General features: G+C 46.7%; 1 non-coding gene across 1 annotated transcript; it reads right to left on the reverse strand.

The window, feature by feature from the left end:
* Positions 1-20,609: 20,609 nt before the first annotated feature.
* On the reverse strand, positions 20,610-20,690 carry trnas-cga (transfer RNA serine (anticodon CGA)). The gene has a single exon. It is a non-coding gene; the product is annotated as a tRNA-Ser (tRNA).
* Between the last annotated feature and the right edge of the window lie 1,674 nt (positions 20,691-22,364).

The raw sequence follows: 22,364 nt of genomic DNA on the forward strand, positions 1-22,364 counted from the left end.
CTCTCTCTGTGAGAACACACTCACCTCTCTCTCTGTGAGAACACACTCACCTCTCTCTGTGTGAGAACACACTCACCCCACTCTCTGCGTGAGAACACACTCACCTCTCTCTCTGTGAGAACACACTCACCTCTCTCTCGCTCTGTTAGAACACGCTCACCTCTCTCTCTCTGTGAGAACACATTCACCTCTCTCTCTCTCTCTCTCTGTGAGAACACACTCACCTCTCTCTCTCTCTCTCTGTGAGAACACACTCACCTCTCTGTGAGAACACACTCAACTCTTTCTCTCTCTGTGAGAACACACCTCTCTCTCTGTCTGTCTGTGAGAACACACTCAACTCTCTCTCTCTATCTCTATGAGAACACACTCACCTCTCTCTCTCTCTGGGAACAAACTCACGTCTCTCTCTCTGTGAGAACACACTCACCTCTGTCTCGCTGTGAGAACACACTCACCTCTCTCTCTGGGTGAGAACACACTCACCTCTCTCTCTCGCTCTGTGAGAACACACTCACCTCTCTCTCTCTGTGAGAACACTCTTACCTCTCTCTCTCTGTGAGAACACACTTACCCCTCTGTCTCTGTGAGAACACACTTACCGCTCTCACTGTGAGAACACATTTACCGCTCTCACTGTGAGAACACACTTACCTCACTCTCTCTCTCAGTGAGAACACACTTACCTCACCCTCTCACTTTGTGAGAACGCACTTACCTCTCTCTCTCTCTCTTTGTGAGAACACTTACCTCTCTCTCTGTGAGAGAACACTCAGCTCTCTCTGTGTGAGAAAACTCACATCTCTCGCTGTGTGAGAACTCAATCACCTCTCTCTCTGTGTGTGAGAACACACACTCACCTCTCTCTGTGTGAGAACACTTTCATCTCTCTCTGTGTGAGAACACAATCACCTCTCTCTCTGTGTGAGAACACACACGCATCTCTCTCTGTGAGAACACACACAGACCTCTCTCTCTCTGTGTGAGAACACACACCGCTCTCTCTCTCTGTGAGAACACACTTACCGCTCTCTCTCTCTGTGAGAACACACTTACCTCTTTCTCTCTGTGTCAGTGAGAACACACTTACCTCTCCCTCTCTCTCTCTGTGAGAACACACTAACCCCTCTCTCTCTCTGTGTGAGAACACATTTATCTCACTCTCTCTCGGTGAGAACACACTTACCTCACCCTCTCACTCAGTAAGAACACACTTACGTCTCTCTCTCTGTGTGTGAGAACACTCACCTCTCTCTCCCTCTGTGAGAACACTCACCTCTCTCTCTCTGTTAGAACACACTTACCTCTCTCTCTCTGTGTGAGAACACACATCCCTCTCTCTCTCTGTGTCAGTGAGAACACACTTACCTCTCCCTCTCTCTCTGTGTGAGAACACACTTACCCTCCCTTTCTCTCTCTCTGTGAGAACACACTTACCTCACCCTCTCACTTTGTGAGAACGCACTTACCTCACCCTCTCACTTTGTGAGAACGCACTTACCTCTCTCTCTCTTTGTGAGAACACACTCACTTCTCCCTCTGTGAGAACACACTTACCTCTATCACTCTCTGTGAGAACACATTTACTCCTCTCTCTCTCTCACTCTGTGAGAACACACTTATCCCTCTCTGTCTCTGTCTTTCTCTCTCTGTGAGAACACACTTACCTCACTCTTTCTCTGTGAGAACACACTCACCTCTCTCTCTCTGTGAGAACACACTCACCTCTCTCTCTCACTCTCTCTGACAACACACTCACCTCTCTCTCTCTCTGTCAGAACATTCTCACCTCTCTCTCTCTCTGTGAGAACACAATGACCTCTGTCTCACTATCTCTATGAGAACACACTCACCTCTCTCTCTCTCTGTGAGAACACTCTTTCCTCTCTCTCTCTGTGTGAACACACTCACCTCTCTCTCTCTGTGAGAACTCACTTAGCTCTCTTTATCTGTGAGAACACACTCACCTCTCTCTATCTCTGAGAACACACTTACCTCTCTCTCTCTGTGACAACACACTCACCTCTCTCTGTGAGAACACACTCACCTCTCTCTCTGTGAGAACACACTCACCTCTCTCTGTGTGAGAACACACTCACCCCACTCTCTGCGTGAGAACACACTCACCTCTCTCTCTGTGAGAACACACTCACCTCTCTCTCGCTCTGTGAGAACACGCTCACCTCTCTCTCTCTGTGAGAACACATTCACCTCTCTCTCTCTCTCTCTCTTGAGAACACACTCACCTCTCTCTCTCTCTCTCTGTGAGAACACACTCACCTCTCTGTGAGAACACACTCAACTCTTTCTCTCTCTGTGAGAACACACATCTCTCTGTGTCTGTCTGTGAGAACACACTCAACTCTCTCTCTCTATCTCTATGAGAACACACTCACCTCTCTCTCTCTCTGGGAACAAACTCACGTCTCTCTCTCTGTGAGAACACACTCACCTCTGTCTCGCTGTGAGAACACACTCACCTCTCTCTCTGGGTGAGAACACACTCACCTCTCTCTCTCGCTCTGTGAGAACACACTCACCTCTCTCTCTCTGTGAGAACACTCTTACCTCTCTCTCTCTGTGAGAACACACTTACCGCTCTCACTGTGAGAACACATTTACCGCTCTCACTGTGAGAACACACTTACCTCACTCTCTCTCTCAGTGAGAACACACTTACCTCACCCTCTCACTTTGTGAGAACGCACTTACCTCTCTCTCTCTCTTTGTGAGAACACTTACCTCTCTCTCTGTGAGAGAACACTCAGCTCTCTCTGTGTGAGAAAACTCACATCTCTCGCTGTGTGAGAACTCAATCACCTCTCTCTCTGTGTGTGAGAACACGCACTCACCTCTCTCTGTGTGAGAACACTTTCATCTCTCTCTGTGTGAGAACACAATCACCTCTCTCTCTGTGTGAGAACACACACGCATCTCTCTCTGTGAGAACACACAGACCTCTCTCTCTCTGTGTGAGAACACACACCGCTCTCTCTCTCTGTGAGAACACACTTACCGCTCTCTCTCTCTGTGAGAACACACTTACCTCTTTCTCTCTGTGTCAGTGAGAACACACTTACCTCTCCCTCTCTCTGTGTGTGAGAACACACTAACCCCTCTCTCTCTCTGTGTGAGAACACATTTATCTCACTCTCTCTCTGTGAGAACACACTTACCTCACCCTCTCACTCAGTAAGAACACACTTACGTCTCTCTCTCTGTGTGTGAGAACACTCACCTCTCTCTCCCTCTGTGAGAACACTCACCTCTCTCTCTCTGTTAGAACACACTTACCTCTCTCTCTCTCTCTGTGTGAGAACACACATCCCTCTCTCTCTCTGTGTCAGTGAGAACACACTTACCTCTCCCTCTCTCTCTGTGTGAGAACACACTTACCCTCCCTTTCTCTCTTTCTGTGAGAACACACTTACCTCACCCTCTCACTTTGTGAGAACGCACTTACCTCACCCTCTCACTTTGTGAGAACGCACTTACCTCTCTCTCTCTTTGTGAGAACACACTCACTTCTCCCTCTGTGAGAACACACTTACCTCTATCACTCTCTGTGAGAACACATTTACTCCTCTCTCTCTCTCACTCTGTGAGAACACACTTATCCCTCTCTGTCTCTGTCTTTCTCTCTCTGTGAGAACACACTTACCTCACTCTTTCTCTGTGAGAACACACTCACCTCTCTCTCTCTGTGAGAACACACTCACCTCTCTCTCTCACTCTCTATGACAACACACTCACCTCTCTCTCTCTCTGTCAGAACATTCTCACCTCTCTCTCTGTGAGAACACACTGACCTCTGTCTCACTATCTCTATGAGAACACCTTCACCTCTCTCTCTCTATCTGTGAGAACACACTCACCTCTCTCTCTCTGTGAGAACACACTCACCACTCTCTCTGTGAGAACACACTCACCTCTCTCTCTGTGTGAGAACACACTCACCTCTCTCTCTCGCACTGTGAAAACACACTCACCTCTCTCTCACTCAGTGAGAACACACTCACCTCTCTCTCTCTGTGAGAACACACTTACCTATCTCTCTCTCTCTCTGTGAGAACACACTTACCGCTCTCACTGTGAGGACACACTTACCTCACTCTCTCTCTCTCTGTGTGAACACACTTACCGTTCTCACTGTGAGAACACACTTACCGCTCTCACTGTGAGGACACAATTACCTCACTCTCTCTCTCTCTGTGAGAAGACACTTACCTCACCCTCTCACTCTGTTAGAACATACGTACCTCTCCCTCTCTCTGTGTGAGAACACTTACCTCTCTCTCTGTGAGAGAACACTCACCTCTCTCTGTGTGAGAACGCACTCACCTCTCTCTCTCTGTGTCAGTGAGAACACACTTACCTCTCCCTCTCTCTCTGTGAGAACACACTTACCTCACTCTCTCTCTGTGTGAGAACACACTTACCTCACCCTCTCACTCTGTAAGAACACACTTACCTCTCGCTCTGTGTGTGAGAACACTCACCTCTCTCTCCCTCTGTGAGAACACTCATCTCTCTCACTCTGTGTGAGAACACACTCACCTCTCTCTGTGCGAGAACACACTCACCTCTCTCTCTGTGAGAACACTCTTACCTCTCTCACTCTCTGTGAGAACACACTTACCGTTCTCTCTCTCTCACTCTGTGAGAACACACTTATCCCTTTCTATCTCTGTCTTTCTCTCTCTGTGAGAACACACTTACCCCACTCTCTCTCTGTGAGAACACACTTACCTCTCTCTCTCTGTGAGAACACACTCACCTCTCTCTCTGTGAGAACATTCTCACCTCTCTCTCTCTCAATGAGAACACAGTCACCTCTCTCTCTCTGTGAGAACACACTCACCTCTCTCTACCTCTATGAGAACACGCTCACCTCTCTCTCTCGGTGAGAACACACTCACCTCCCTCTCTCTGTGAGAACACGCTCACCTCTCTCTCTCACTGTGAGAACACACACACCTCTTTCTCTCTCTGTGAGAACACACTCACCTCTCTCTCTCTGTGAGAACACACTCACCTCTCCCTCTGTGAGAACACACTTACCTCTCTCACTCTCTGTGAGAACACACTTACCTCTCTTTCTCTCTCTGTGTGAACACACTTTCCTCTCTCTCTCTGTGTGAACACACTCACCTCTCTCTCTCTGTGAGAACTCACTTAGCTCTCTTTATCTGTAAGAACACACTTAACTATCTCTCACCTCTCTCTGTGAGAACACACTCACCTCTCTCTCTGTGAGAACACACTCACCTCTCTCTCTCTCTGAGAACACACTTACCTCTGTCTCTCTGTGACAACACACTCACCTCTCTCTGTGAGAACACACTCACCTCTCTCTCTGTGAGAACACACTGACCTCTATCTCTCTATCTCTATGAGAACACACTCACCTCTCTCTCTCTCTCTCTGTGAGAACACACTCATCTCTCTCTCTGTGAGAACACACTCACCTCTCTCTCTCTGTGAGAACTCACTCACCGCTCTCTCTGTGAGAACACACTCACCTCTCTCTCTGTGTGAGAACACACTCACCTCTCTCTCTCGCACTGTGAGAACACACTCACCTCTCTCTCGCACTGTGAGAACACACTCACCTCTCTCTCACTCTGTGAGAAAACACTTACCTCTCTCTCTCTCTGTGAGAACACACTTACCTCTCTCTCTCTCTCTGTGAGAACACACTTACCGTTCTCACTGTGAGAACACACTTACCGCTCTCACTGTGAGGACACACTTACCTTACTCTCTCTCTCAGTGAGAAGACACTTACCTCACCCTCTCACTCTGTTAGAACACACTTACCTCTCTCTCTCTCTGTGTGAGAACACTTACCTCTCTCTCTGTGAGAGAACACTCACCTCTCTCTGTGTGAGAACACACTCACATCTCTCTCTCTCTGTGAGAACACACTTTTCGCTCTCTCTCTCTCACTCTGTGAGAACACACTTATCCCTCTCTATCTCTGTCTTTCTCTCTCTGTGAGAACACACTTACCTCTCTCTCTCTGTGAGAACACACTTACCTCTCTCTCTCTCTGTGAGAACACACTCACCTCTCTCTCTCTGTGAGAACACACTCACATCTCTCTCTATGAGAACACACTCACCTCTCCTCTCTCTCTGTGAGAAATTTCTGACCTCTCTCTATCTCTCTCTCTGTGAGAACACACTCACCTCTCTCTCTCTGTGAGAACACACTCACCTCTCTCTCTCTCTGTGAGAACACACTCACCTCTCTCTCTCTGTGAGAACACACACACCTCTCTCTCTCTGTGAGAACACACTCACCTCTCTCTCTCTATGAGAACACACTCACCTCTCTCTCTCTGTGAGAACACACTCACCTCTCCCTCTGTGAGAACACACTTACCTCTCTCTCTCTGTGAGAACACACTTACCTCTCTCTCTGTGAGAACATGCACCTCTCTCTCTCTCTGTGAGAACACGCTCACCTCTCCCTCTCTCTCCGTGAGGACACACTCACCTCTCCCTCTGTGAGAACACACTTACCTCCCTCTCTCTGTGAGAACACACTTACCTCTCTCTCTCTCTGTGAGAACACACATCCCTCTCTCTCTGTGTCAGTGAGAACACACTTACCTCTCCCTCTCTCTCTGTGTGACAACGCACTTACCCCTCCCTCCCTCTCTCTCTGTGAGAACACATTTACCTCACTCTCTCTCTCAGCGAGAACACACTTACCTCACCCTCTCACTCTGTAAGAACACACGTAGCTCTCGCTCTGTGTGTGAGAACACTCACCTCTCTCTCTGTGAGAACACTCTTACCTGTCTCACTCTCTGTGAGAACACACTTTTCGCTCTCTCTCTCTCACTCTGTGAGAACACACTTATCCCTCTCTATCTCTGTCTTTCTCTCTCTGTGAGAACACACTCACCTCTCCCTCTGTGAGAACACACTTACCTCTCTCTCTCTGTGAGAACACACTCACCTCTCCCTCTGTGATAACACACTTACATCTCTCTCTCTCTGTGAGAACACACTTACCTCTCTCTCTGTGAGAACATGCACCTCTCTCTCTCTCTGTGAGAACACGCTCACCTCTCCCTCTCTCTCTGTGAGAACACACTCACTCCTCTCTCTCCGTGAGGATACACTCACCTCTCTCTCTCACTCTCTATGACAACACACTCACCTCTCTCTCTCTGTCAGAACATTCTCACCTCTCTCTCTCTCTCTCTATCTCTATGAGAACACACTCACCTCTCTCTCTGTGTGAGAACACACTCACCTCTCTCTCTCTGTGAGAACTCACTCACCGCTCTCACTGTGAGAACACACTCACCTCTCTCTCTGTGTGAGAACACACTCACCTCTCTCTCTCTGTGAGAACACACTCACCTCTCTCTCACTCTGTGAGAACACACTCACCTCTCTCTCTCTCTCTGTGAGAACACACTTACCGCTCTCTCTCTCTCTCTCTGTGAGGACACACTTACCTCACCCTCTCACTCTGTTAGAACACACTTACCTCTCCCTCTCTCTGTGTGAGAACACACTTACCTCTCTCTCTGTGAGAGAACTCTCACCTCTCTCTGTGTGAGAACACTCACATCTCTCTCTGTGTGAGAACACAATCACATCTCTCTCTCTGTGTGAGAACACACACACCTCTCTCTCTGTGTGTGAGAACGCACTCACCTCTCTCTCTCTGTGTGAGAACACATTTATCTCACTCTCTCTCTGTGAGAACACACTCACCTCTCTCTCTCTCTGTGAGAACACACACACCACTTTCTCTCTCTGTGAGAACACACTCACCTCTCTCTCTGTGTGAGAACACACTCACCTCTCCCTCTGTGAGAACACACTTACCTCTCTCACTCTCTATGAGAACACACTCACCTCTCTGTCTCTGTGAGAACACACTTACCGCTCTCACTGTGAGAACACATTTACCGCTCTCACTGTGAGAACACACTTACCTCACTCTCTCTCTCAGTGAGAACACACTTACCTCACCCTCTCACTTTGTGAGAACGCACTTACCCCTCTCTCTCTCTCTTTGTGAGAACACTTACCTCTCTCTCTGTGAGAGAACACTCAGCTCTCTCTGTGTGAGAAAACTCACATCTCTCGCTGTGTGAGAACTCAATCACCTCTCTCTCTGTGTGTGAGAACACACACTCACCTCTCTCTGTGTGAGAACACTTTCATCTCTCTCTGTGTGAGAACACAATCACCTCTCTCTCTGTGTGAGAACACACACGCATCTCTCTCTGTGAGAACACACACAGACCTCTCTCTCTCTGTGTGAGAACACACACCGCTCTCTCTCTCTGTGAGAACACACTTACCGCTCTCTCTCTCTGTGAGAACACACTTACCTCTTTCTCTCTGTGTCAGTGAGAACACACTTACCTCTCCCTCTCTCTCTCTGTGAGAACACACTAACCCCTCTCTCTCTCTGTGTGAGAACACATTTATCTCACTCTCTCTCTGTGAGAACACACTTACCTCACCCTCTCACTCAGTAAGAACACACTTACGTCTCTCTCTCTGTGTGTGAGAACACTCACCTCTCTCTCCCTCTGTGAGAACACTCACCTCTCTCTCTCTGTTAGAACACACTTACCTCTCTCTCTCTCTGTGTGAGAACACACATCCCTCTCTCTCTCTGTGTCAGTGAGAACACACTTACCTCTCCCTCTCTCTCTGTGTGAGAACACACTTACCCTCCCTTTCTCTCTCTCTCTGTGAGAACACACTTACCTCACCCTCTCACTTTGTGAGAACGCACTTACCTCACCCTCTCACTTTGTGAGAACGCACTCACCTCTCTCTCTCTTTGTGAGAACACACTCACTTCTCCCTCTGTGAGAACACACTTACCTCTATCACTCTCTGTGAGAACACATTTACTCCTCTCTCTCTCTCACTCTGTGAGAACACACTTATCCCTCTCTGTCTCTGTCTTTCTCTCTCTGTGAGAACACACTTACCTCACTCTTTCTCTGTGAGAACACACTCACCTCTCTCTCTCTGTGAGAACACACTCACCTCTCTCTCTCACTCTCTCTGACAACACACTCACCTCTCTCTCTCTCTGTCAGAACATTCTCACCTCTCTCTCTCTCTGTGAGAACACAATGACCTCTGTCTCACTATCTCTATGAGAACACACTCACCTCTCTCTCTCTCTGTGAGAACACTCTTTCCTCTCTCTCTCTGTGTGAACACACTCAACTCTCTCTCTCTGTGAGAACTCACTTAGCTCTCTTTATCTGTGAGAACACACTCACCTCTCTCTATCTCTGAGAACACACTTACCTCTCTCTCTCTGTGACAACACACTCACCTCTCTCTGTGAGAACACACTCACCTCTCTCTCTGTGAGAACACACTCACCTCTCTCTGTGTGAGAACACACTCACCCCACTCTCTGCGTGAGAACACACTCACCTCTCTCTCTGTGAGAACACACTCACCTCTCTCTCGCTCTGTGAGAACACGCTCACCTCTCTCTCTCTGTGAGAACACATTCACCTCTCTCTCTCTCTCTGTGAGAACACACTCACCTCTCTCTCTCTCTCTCTGTGAGAACACACTCACCTCTCTGTGAGAACACACTCAACTCTTTCTCTCTCTGTGAGAACACACATCTCTCTGCGTCTGTCTGTGAGAACACACTCAACTCTCTCTCTCTATCTCTATGAGAACACACTCACCTCTCTCTCTCTCTGGGAACAAACTCACGTCTCTCTCTCTGTGAGAACACACTCACCTCTGTCTCGCTGTGAGAACACACTCACCTCTCTCTCTCTGGGTGAGAACACACTCACCTCTCTCTCTCGCTCTGTGAGAACACACTCACCTCTCTCTCTCTGTGAGAACACTCTTACCTCTCTCTCTCTCTGTGAGAACACACTTACCCCTCTGTCTCTGTGAGAACACACTTACCGCTCTCACTGTGAGAACACATTTACCGCTCTCACTGTGAGAACACACTTACCTCACTCTCTCTCTCAGTGAGAACACACTTACCTCACCCTCTCACTTTGTGAGAACGCACTTACCTCTCTCTCTCTCTTTGTGAGAACACTCAGCTCTCTCTGTGTGAGAAAACTCACATCTCTCGCTGTGTGAGAACTCAATCACCTCTCTCTCTGTGTGTGAGAACACACACTCACCTCTCTCTGTGTGAGAACACTTTCATCTCTCTCTGTGTGAGAACACAATCACCTCTCTCTCTGTGTGAGAACACACACGCATCTCTCTCTGTGAGAACACACAGACCTCTCTCTCTCTGTGTGAGAACACACACCGCTCTCTCTCTCTGTGAGAACACACTTACCGCTCTCTCTCTCTGTGAGAACACACTTACCTCTTTCTCTCTGTGTCAGTGAGAACACACTTACCTCTCCCTCTCTCTGTGTGTGAGAACACACTAACCCCTCTCTCTCTCTGTGTGAGAACACATTTATCTCACTCTCTCTCTGTGAGAACACACTTACCTCACCCTCTCACTCAGTAAGAACACACTTACGTCTCTCTCTCTGTGTGTGAGAACACTCACCTCTCTCTCCCTCTGTGAGAACACTCACCTCTCTCTCTCTGTTAGAACACACTTACCTCTCTCTCTCTCTGTGTGAGAACACACATCCCTCTCTCTCTCTGTGTCAGTGAGAACACACTTACCTCTCCCTCTCTCTCTGTGTGAGAACACACTTACCCTCCCTTTCTCTCTCTCTGTGAGAACACACTTACCTCACCCTCTCACTTTGTGAGAACGCACTTACCTCACCCTCTCACTTTGTGAGAACACACTTACCTCTCTCTCTCTTTGTGAGAACACACTCACTTCTCCCTCTGTGAGAACACACTTACCTCTATCACTCTCTGTGAGAACACATTTACTCCTCTCTCTCTCTCACTCTGTGAGAACACACTTATCCCTCTCTGTCTCTGTCTTTCTCTCTCTGTGAGAACACACTTACCTCACTCTTTCTCTGTGAGAACACACTCACCTCTCTCTCTCTGTGAGAACACACTCACCTCTCTCTCTCACTCTCTATGACAACACACTCACCTCTCTCTCTCTGTCAGAACATTCTCACCTCTCTCTCTCTCTGTGAGAACACACTGACCTCTGTCTCACTATCTCTATGAGAACACCTTCACCTCTCTCTCTCTATCTGTGAGAACACACTCACCTCTCTCTCTCTGTGAGAACACACTCACCACTCTCTCTGTGAGAACACACTCACCTCTCTCTCTGTGTGAGAACACACTCACCTCTCTCTCTCGCACTGTGAAAACACACTCACCTCTCTCTCACTCAGTGAGAACACACTTACCTCTCTCTCTCTGTGAGAACACACTTACCTCACTCTCTCTCTCTCTGTGAGAACACACTTACCGTTCTCACTGTGAGAACACACTTACCGCTCTCACTGTGAGGACACAATTACCTCACTCTCTCTCTCTCTGTGAGAAGACACTTACCTCACCCTCTCACTCTGTTAGAACATACGTACCTCTCCCTCTCTCTGTGTGAGAACACTTACCTCTCTCTCTGTGAGAGAACACTCACCTCTCTCTGTGTGAGAACGCACTCACCTCTCTCTCTCTGTGTCAGTGAGAACACACTTACCTCTCCCTCTCTCTCTCTGTGAGAACACACTTACCTCAATCTCTCTCTGTGTGAGAACACACTTACCTCACCCTCTCACTCTGTAAGAACACACTTACCTCTCGCTCTGTGTGTGAGAACACTCACCTCTCTCTCCCTCTGTGAGAACACTCATCTCTCTCACTCTGTGTGAGAACACACTCACCTCTCTCTGTGCGAGAACACACTCACCTCTCTCTCTGTGAGAACACTCTTACCTCTCTCACTCTCTGTGAGAACACACTTACCGTTCTCTCTCTCTGTGAGAACACACTTACCTCTCTCTGTGTGAGAACACACTCACCTCTCTCTGTGTGAGAACACACTCACCCCACTCTCTGCGTGAGAACACACTCACCTCTCTCTCTGTGAGAACACACTCACCTCTCTCTCGCTCTGTGAGAACACGCTCACCTCTCTCTCTCTGTGAGAACACATTCACCTCTCTCTCTCTCTCTGTGAGAACACACTCACCTCTCTCTCTCTCTCTCTGTGAGAACACACTCACCTCTCTGTGAGAACACACTCAACTCTTTCTCTCTCTGTGAGAACACACATCTCTCTGTGTCTGTCTGTGAGAACACACTCAACTCTCTCTCTCTATCTCTATGAGAACACACTCACCTCTCTCTCTCTCTGGGAACAAACTCACGTCTCTCTCTCTGTGAGAACACACTCACCTCTGTCTCGCTGTGAGAACACACTCACCTCTCTCTCTCTGGGTGAGAACACACTCACCTCTCTCTCTCGCTCTGTGAGAACACACTCACCTCTCTCTCTCTGTGAGAACACTCTTACCTCTCTCTCTCTCTGTGAGAACACACTTACCCCTCTGTCTCTGTGAGAACACACTTACCGCTCTCACTGTGAGAACACATTTACCGCTCTCACTGTGAGAACACACTTACCTCACTCTCTCTCTCAGTGAGAACACACTTACCTCTCTCTCTCTGTGAGAACACACTCACCTCTCTCTCTGTGAGAACATTCTCACCTCTCTCTCTCTCAATGAGAACACAGTCACCTCTCTCTCTCTGTGAGAACACACTCACCTCTCTCTACCTCTATGAAGAACACGCTCACCTCTCTCTCTCGGTGAGAACACACTCACCGCCCTCTCTCTGTGAGAACACGCTCACCTCTCTCTCTCACTGTGAGAACACACACACCTCTTTCTCTCTCTGTGAGAACACACTCACCTCTCTCTCTCTGTGAGAACACACTCACCTCTCCCTCTGTGAGAACACACTTACCTCTCTCACTCTCTGTGAGAACACACTTACCTCTCTTTCTCTCTCTGTGTGAACACACTTTCCTCTCTCTCTCTGTGTGAACACACTCACCTCTCTCTCTCTGTGAGAACTCACTCACCGCTCTCTCTGTGAGAACACACTCACCTCTCTCTGTGAGAACACACTCACCTCTCTCTCTGTGAGAACACACTGACCTCTATCTCTCTATCTCTATGAGAACACACTCACCTCTCTCTCTCTCTCTGTGAGAACACACTCATCTCTCTCTCTGTGAGAACACACTCACCTCTCTCTCTCTGTGAGAACTCACTCACCGCTCTCTCTGTGAGAACACACTCACCTCTCTCTCTGTGTGAGAACACACTCACCTCTCTCTCTCGCACTGTGAGAACACACTCACCTCTCTCTCGCACTGTGAGAACACACTCACCTCTCTCTCACTCTGTGAGAAAACACTTACCTCTCTCTCTGTGAGAACACACTTACCTCTCTCTCTCTCTCTGTGAGAACACACTTACCGTTCTCACTGTGAGAACACACTTACCGCTCTCACTGTGAGGACACACTTACCTTACTCTCTCTCTCAGTGAGAAGACACTTACCTCACCCTCTCACTCTGTTAGAACACACTTACCTCTCTCTCTCTCTGTGTGAGAACACTTACCTCTCTCTCTGTGAGAGAACACTCACCTCTCTCTGTGTGAGAACACACTCACATCTCTCTCTCTCTGTGAGAACACACTTTTCGCTCTCTCTCTCTCACTCTGTGAGAACACACTTATCCCTCTCTATCTCTGTCTTTCTCTCTCTGTGAGAACACACTTACTCCACTCTCTCTCTGTGAGAACACACTTACCTCTCTCTCTCTCTGTGAGAACACACTCACCTCTCTCTCTCTCTGTGAGAACACACTCACATCTCTCTCTATGAGAACACACTCACCTCTTCCTCTCTCTCTGTGAGAAATTTCTGACCTCTCTCTATCTCTCTCTCTGTGAGAACACACTCACCTCTCTCTCTCTATGAGAACACACTCACCTCTCTCTCTCTCTGTGAGAACACACTCACCTCTCTCTCTCTGTGAGAACACACACACCTCTCTCTCTCTGTGAGAACACACTCACCTCTCTCTCTCTATGAGAACACACTCACCTCTCTCTCTCTGTGAGAACACACTCACCTCTCCCTCTGTGAGAACACACTTACCTCTCTCTCTCTGTGAGAACACACTTACCTCTCTCTCTGTGAGAACATGCACCTCTCTCTCTCTCTGTGAGAACACGCTCACCTCTCCCTCTCTCTCCGTGAGGACACACTCACCTCTCCCTCTGTGAGAACACACTTACCTCCCTCTCTCTGTGAGAACACACTTACCTCTCTCTCTCTCTCTGTGAGAACACACATCCCTCTCTCTCTGTGTCAGTGAGAACACACTTACCTCTCCCTCTCTCTCTGTGTGACAACGCACTTACCCCTCCCTCCCTCTCTCTCTGTGAGAACACATTTACCTCACTCTCTCTCTCAGCGAGAACACACTTACCTCACCCTCTCACTCTGTAAGAACACACGTACCTCTCGCTCTGTGTGTGAGAACACTCACCTCTCTCTCTGTGAGAACACTCTTACCTGTCTCACTCTCTGTGAGAACACACTTTTCGCTCTCTCTCTCTCACTCTGTGAGAACACACTTATCCCTCTCTATCTCTGGCTTTCTCTCTCTGTGAGAACACACTTACCCCACTCTCTCTCTGTGAGAACACACTCACCTCTCTCTCTCTATGAGAACACACTCACCTCTTCTCTCTCTCTGTGAGAAATTTCTGACCTCTCTCTATCTCTCTCTCTGTGAGAACACACTCACCTCTCTCTCTCTATGAGAACACACTCACCTCTCTCTATCTCTATGAGAACACACTCACTTCACTCTCTCTCTGTGAGAACACACTCACGTCTCTCTCTCTGTGAGAACACACTCACCTCTCTCTCTCTCTGTGAGAACACACACACCTCTCTCTCTGTGAGAACACACTCACCTCTCCCTCTGTGAGAACACACTTACCTCTCTCTCTCTGTGAGAACACACTCACCTCTCCCTCTGTGAGAACACACTTACCTCTCTCTCTCTCTGTGAGAACACACTTACCTCTCTCTCTGTGAGAACATGCACCTCTCTCTCTCTGTGAGAACACGCTCACCTCTCCCTCTCTCTCTGTGAGAACACACTCACTCCTCACTCTCCGTGAGGACACACTCACCTCTCCCTCTGTGAGAACACACTTACCTCTCTCACTCTCTGTGAGAACACACTCACCTCTCTCTATGAGAACACAATCACCCCTCTCTCTCGCTGTGAGAGCACACTCACCTCTCTCTCTCTGTGAGAACACACTCACCCTTCTCTCTGTGAGAACACACTCACTTCACTCTCTCTCTGTGAGAACACACTCACCTCTCTCTCTCTCTCACTCTGTGAGAACACACTTATCCCTCTCTATCTCTGTCTTTCTCTCTCTGTGAGAACACGCTTACCCCACTCTCTATCTGTGAGAACTCACCTTCCTCTGTCTATCTGTGAGAACACACTTAACTCTCTCTCTCTCTGTGAGAACACACTCACCACTTTCTCTCTGTGAGAACACACTCACCTCTCTCTCTGTGAGAACATTCTCACCTCTCTCTATCTCTGTGAGAACACCGTCACCTCTCTCTCTCTGTGAGAACACACTCACCTCTCTCTATCACTATGAGAACACACTCACCTCTCTCTCTCTCTCTGTGAGAACACACCCACCTCCCTCTCTCTGTGAGAACACACTCACCTCTCTCTCTCTGTGAGAACACACACACCTCTTTCTCTCTCTGTGAGAACACACTCACCTCTCTCTCTGTGAGAACACACTCACCTCTCCCTCTGTGAGAACACACTTACCTCTCTCACTCTCTGTGAGAACACACTTACCTCTCTCTCTCTCTATGTGAGAACACACTTTCCTCTCTCTGTGTGAACACACTCACCTCTCTCTCACTGTGAGAACTCACTTAGCTCTCTTTATCTGTGAGAACACACTTAACTCTCTCTCACTCTCTGAGTACACACTCACCTCTTTTCTTCTGTGAGTACACACTCACCTCTCTCTCTCTCTGAGAACACACTTACCTCTCGCTCTCTGTGAGAACACACTCACCTCTCTCTGTGAGAACACACTCACCTCTCTCTCTGTGAGAACACACTCACCTCTCTCTGTGTGAGAATACACTCACCCCTGTCTCTGTGTGAGAACACTCTCACCTCTCTCTCTGTGAGAACACACTCACCTCTCTCTCGCTCTGTGAGAACACACTCACCTCTCTCTCTCTGTGACAACACACTCACCTCTCTCTCTGTGAGAACACACTCACCTCTTTCTCTCTCTGTGAGAACACACCTCTCTCTCTGTCTGTCTGTGAGAACGCACTCACCTCTCTCTCTCTGTGCGAACACACTTACCTCTCTCTCTGTGAGAACACACTCACCTCTCTCTCTGTGAGAACACACTCACCTCTCTCTCTGTGAGAGCGCACTCACCTCTCTCTCTGTGAGAAGCACTCACCTCTGTCAAACTCGACTCTTTCGCTGTTCTAATGCTGCATGGACTGCTGTGGTTTTCATTCCTTGCTCTTCATTTTTTTTAATTGACTCCGACTTTCCGGCATCTTCTGTCCTCATTATCTCCATTTGGTGAGTTTTCCTTATCCTTTATAGAAGTTGTAGACTTCAATTATAGTTTATTCTCCAGAATTTACAAGCTTGTTTTCTTGTTGCTTTCAAATTATAAATATATTCAGTCCATGAAATCATGCATCAAAAGTGTTCAATTCGATTGCGCAAGAAATTGTTGATTCTGCTCCAAGCGGATTCGTTAAATAGTGGTCGATCTCGTCCCGTAATTCTATATCTCCTGGGGCCACTTGAATGGATAGTTCATACATTTTCAGCAAAAACTGTCGTTCAAAGCGGATCAGGTAAACTGTCAGATAGCCACGCCGAAACGAAATGACAAGAATTAATCGACAGCTATGGCAACATGTGAGACGCGATAAATAGGATAAAACTGATTAACGAATTCAAAAACAAGAAGATTTGAAACATTCTTTCATTCAGAAGCCGGACTACAAATGGATCACGAGTAGAACGAAAGTAAATGTAGTATCAGAGACTGTTTAGAGCGTACAATGACACCATTTGTTTTGTCCCATCCATCCCGGCTGCCAGGAAGGTGAATGACTCAACGGCGTAGAGACTCTGTTGATCATCACATTCGAATATTAAAGTGTATCCACAGTCCACATTTGTAAGAAACTGTGCATAAAGAACTGAAATTGAAAGTTAATGGTGAAAATTAGATTTAGCCCTCTCTTGTGGTGCAGCCTTGTTCAGAACAATAGGTTGTTGTTAAGGCTAAAATTTACAAATAATTATGGATGTGGATCTTAACTATGACCTTCATTGGAACAGTTGGTATGGAGAGCTCAGCTTGAAGAACGGACTGCCAAATATTCATCTTGGATGTCTGAATTATATTGTTAAATATCCTCTCAGTTAAATGGAAAAAAAAACTTAGCTTTCATTTCTAGATAATTCCATGTCATCGTGTTCAGATAAGAGAAGACACTCCATGGAGTAGATGCGACTTAAATGTTGGCTCTAGTGTCAGAGATGTTGACACAATTCCGCACCAAAACATCACTACCATAGGTATTAAATCAAATGTACCAACGCACGAGTCACTTCGACATTTCCTGTCTGTAGACTCTGTCAATGGACCGCTTCAGGCCCGATGTAAGAATGGGACGTGGTGACATCAATTCGCCAACAGATCATTTCATTATTGCTCTCGATCCACAAACCGTAATTCCTTTTGAAATTCTTATCCATCAGCATGAATAGAGTTGTATTGTGCACAGGTTTGCTCCTCGAAAGAAACAGCGAAAACTTATTCAATGCAGACGCAAATTCAAATTGTTTCTCGTTGACCAGAAGACAGATATGGCGATACAAAATGAAGACAGAACACAATCAATGTTTTCTGGTAATAAAACAAATGTACTGGGAGAATGAAAAGACATATTTCGAAGAAAGGTCACATACCACTTACACAAACTAAATGTTCTTGAACCGTTACCTTAATCTGTCCATCATGTCCATCAGTGCTAAAAAAATTCTCTTCGCAAATCAGTGATTTGTATGCTTTGACATTCTCTCCGTCTTGTTTCTCCTGATTTTGAAACTGAAACATGGCTGTTGACTTAAAGACGGCACAGAAGCATCCCACTTTGCCTAACATCAATGGCTCCCCCATGGAGATGGAGAAGAGCAGTAAGTTTCCTTGCGTCCATCTGGTGGGTTTGTCTCACCTCGTCCTACAACACCAGCTATATATCCAAGCAAGCACAGCAGAGTCTCCATTTTCTGATTTGGTTGAGGAAAGCCGATCTCCCACATGGTGCCCTTACCACATTCTATAGAGAGTCAATTGAGAATATCCTGCGCAGTTGCATCAATGCGTGGTTTCGGAATTGCACCAGCTCGGATCGCAAGAACCGACAAGAGATAGCGATGACAGCTGAGATGATCATCGGTGTCTTTTTCCCTCCATCAAAGGAATTTGCAACTCAAACTGCATCTGCAAGGCGAACAGCATTTTGGACGACCCTGCACATCTTTGATTCAAATTCTTTGCACTCCTGCAATCCAGCAGAAAATACAAGAAAATTCAGTCTCTTATGACCAGACTGTGCAATTGTTTCTTCCCCCAAGTCTTCAAGATTCTCAACACTATAAGATCACACTTTCTTCCATTTTCAATTTCTGGACGACTTTTTTTAAAGGCCGATACAACAATATTTTGTTAATGATCATTCATTGTTAAATTGTGATTTGTGCACCATTCCCTTTATTGTCTTTTGTTGTCAGGAATTACTGAACAATGTTACAGGTATCGCACTTTTAGTGCACTTTAAGCTCCCCTGTGCATCACTGTACTGTTGTGCAGTCTGTGTGTTCAAATGGTACACTGGTCCTGGAGCAACACTGTCTCGTTTTTGTTGTTCCAGTTGTATATAGTAGAAATGACAAATAAAGCTACTCTATGCTCTCTCAATACTACTCTACTATCTCTTATCGCCGTCTCAGGCCTCAAAAAATTGTTGCAATTCACGAGAGATTTACCTGGATTTTCGCAAACATGATTTACCGCATCCATTGCTCCTGGTGTGGTCTCCTCTCCATCAGAGAGACCTAGCGCAAAATTGCAGATGGTACAGGGAACATCTAAGGTCTACTTAGCTTTTCCCAGTCGATACTTAATGGCAAGGTTCCGCGAAGTGTTGCTGAACAAACAGAATTTGGAGTTCAGGTTCATAATTCATTGAAAGTAGAGCCGCATGAAGAAGTTCCTTGGTATTCTTTTCTTTTTTGGTCAGAGCATTGAGCACAGATGAGGGGAGATCACGTTGCGAGTATAGCGGACAATGGCTAGACCACGTTTGGAATATTGTGTGCACTTCTGGCCTCCCCCTTCTCAGAAGGATGTTGTGAAACTTGAACAGTTTCCCATAAGATTGGCTGGGCTGTTCCCAGGGTTTGAGGATTTGAGCTATGGGGAGAGGCTGAATAGGTTGAGGTTGTGTTCTATGGAGCGTCGACGGCCGAGAGGTAACTTTATACAGATTTATGAAATCATGATAGGCAGAATTAGGATAAATAGAACAGGTCTTTTCCCTCGGGTGGTGGAGTCCAGAATGAGAGAGCATAAGTTTATGGTTGGTCTTAAAAGCTGTACAAGGAACAGAAGGATAACAGTTGCAGGCAGAAGGGGCATGTGCATGATATGAGCTGCCAGTGGAAGTGGTGGAGTATGTTAGCCATCTGGATGATTCTATGAAGAAGAAGGGTTTAGCGGGATATTAGTTGAGTGCTGGCAAATGTGAATAGATTTAGTTGAGTGGCACGGTGGGACAGTGGTTAGCATTGCTGCCTCACAGCGCCTGAGACCCGGGTTCAATTGCCGACACAGGCGACTGACTGTGTGATGTTTGCTCGTTCTCCATGTGTCTGCGTGGGTTTCCTCCGGGTGCTCCGGTTTCCTCCCACAGTCCAAAGATGTGCGGGTCAGGTGAATTGGCCATGCTAAATTGCCGTAGTGTTAGGTAAGGGGGTAAATATAGTGGGTTGCGCTTCGGCGGGTCGGTGTGAACTTGTTGGGCTGAAGGCCCTGTTTCCACACTGTAAGTAATCTAATCTAATCAAAGTTAGGGTATCTCATCTACATAACGATGTGACTGAGGGGTCTGCTTCCTTGCTCTACATCTGTATGACTGTGACTCCATTAGTCTGGAATAATAATAAATTGTGGGTCTGAAATATTATTTCAGCTGGTCGTTCTACAGATCCTAGAAAATGAGGCATTACTCGCCTGCAGTTACATGTTTTTTTATTGCATCTTACTTTGCTTCATTCCTGCCTGAGCATCTGAATTTCACAATAGATCGTCACCTGTGTTTGACCCTCATTCTCGACATATAGTTTATTCTTCGAAATGACTGGGTCACTCTTGAAATTACTTCAGAATTTTTACTTGCGAAAAACGTCTTTTATTTGAACGTCTCGCTCGAGTTTTATGATATGCAAAAGCCCGCTAAATGATCACTGGTTTTTGATGAGTACAACGCTGTGAGCAGGATTCGAACCTGCGTGGGCAACCCCATTGGTTTTCGAATCCAACGCCATAACCACTCGGCCATCACAGCTGCAAGGTAGTGTTGTAGTTTTCAATGTAAAACACCAAAAACCCTGAAATACATCGATGTTGAAAGAACAATTTTACAAGACACAAAGATTTCGCCAAAACCTTTGCTGAGACGCAGGAGAATGTTACAGTTGCAGGTTGTCCAGCTTTCACCGCAGCCTGGAATTTGACACAGGTGAACTTGTGAGAACGATTCTTCGTGGAGTTATAGAGTCACGGAATTTACACCACATTTGCCTCCTTGCATATGATCGGTTTTGACTCAATTGCCCAGCATCTGGTGCTGAAGTGGATATGCTAATATGTTTTAATATTCAGCGCAATTTGGTTCCAGAAATATTCATCTTAAATATCTGAACACTGGCCCACATTCGGGAAAAAAAAATCCGAATTAGAACGAATTCGGAAACGATTGACAGTAATGGTTCCAGGAATGAAACTCTTAAGTTCTGACAACAAGTACAGAACTTGTGAGCACAAGAGAGGAAGATTGAGCAAAGCTTTGGAACTGGAAACGGTTTTGGCTGAATCATCTGCATTCTTTTTGAACGAAAACTGACCCTCTGCTCCAACTTCATCATGTTGGACAGATATCCTAAAGTAATCTGGCCCCACCTTTTAACATTTGGCCCACATCCTTCGAAACGCTGGTTGCTTATATTCCAATTCAAATGCCATTAAGTTTTGTAATTGTACCAGTCTCCAAAACTTTCTCTGGCAACTCATTCTGGACACGCCTGAAAAAGTTGTCCATTTGGTCACTTTTAAATCTATCACCTCTCACTTTAAACATAATCTTTCTAATTTTGCACTCCCTCACCAGCGGAAAGCACCTTGTCTACTCACCCTATCTATGTCCCTCAAGATTTAACACAGAACAACGAATTGACTTTATCATACTTGTGAGATGGGAAAGGTCTGTGCATGTTGCTAAGGGGTGATATTCAGTCCCTTGAGCGGGGGGAACTAGAATCAGGAGATGTAGAGTCAGTTTGGATAGAGATGAGAAATTCTGAGGGTACAAAGACCCTTGGAAGTTATCTACATGCCCCCAAACTGTAGTCTGGATGTCGGATGTAAGTTGAATCAGGAGCTGAAATTGACCTATCGCAAACAAGTTGTTGCATGTGTAATGGGGGATTTCAACATGCAGGTAGACTGGGAGAATTAGGATTGTATTGGACCTCAAGAAAGAGACTTTGTGGAATGCCTCCGAGCTGGTGCTGGAGACTACCAGGGAGAAGGCAATTCTGGATCTGGTATTGTGCAACGAACCGGAATTGATCAGAGACCTCGAAGTGAAGGAGCCATTGGGAAGTATTGACCACAATACAATAAGCTTCGATCTGCAATTTGTGAGAGAGAGGGTACAATCGGAAGTGATAATATTTCTGTTGAATAAAGGGAAATGTGGAGCTATGACGGAGGAGCTGGCCAAGGTTCAATGGTGCAATACCTGAGCAGGAATGACAGTGGATGAACAATGGCGGTTATTTCTGTGTATAATGCAGAAGATGCAGGATCAGTTCATTCCAAAAAGGAAGAAAAATCCTCGGAGGAGGCATGGGTGGCCGTGGCTGACGAGGGAAGTTAAGAAACATGTAAAGTTAAAAGAGAAAAAGTATAACATAGCAAACATATTCGGGAAAATGGAGGACTGTGAAGCTTTAAAGAA

The sequence above is a fragment of the Hemiscyllium ocellatum genome, chromosome 18, assembly GCF_020745735.1.
Source record: "Hemiscyllium ocellatum isolate sHemOce1 chromosome 18, sHemOce1.pat.X.cur, whole genome shotgun sequence".
NCBI classification, from domain to species: domain Eukaryota; kingdom Metazoa; phylum Chordata; class Chondrichthyes; order Orectolobiformes; family Hemiscylliidae; genus Hemiscyllium; species Hemiscyllium ocellatum.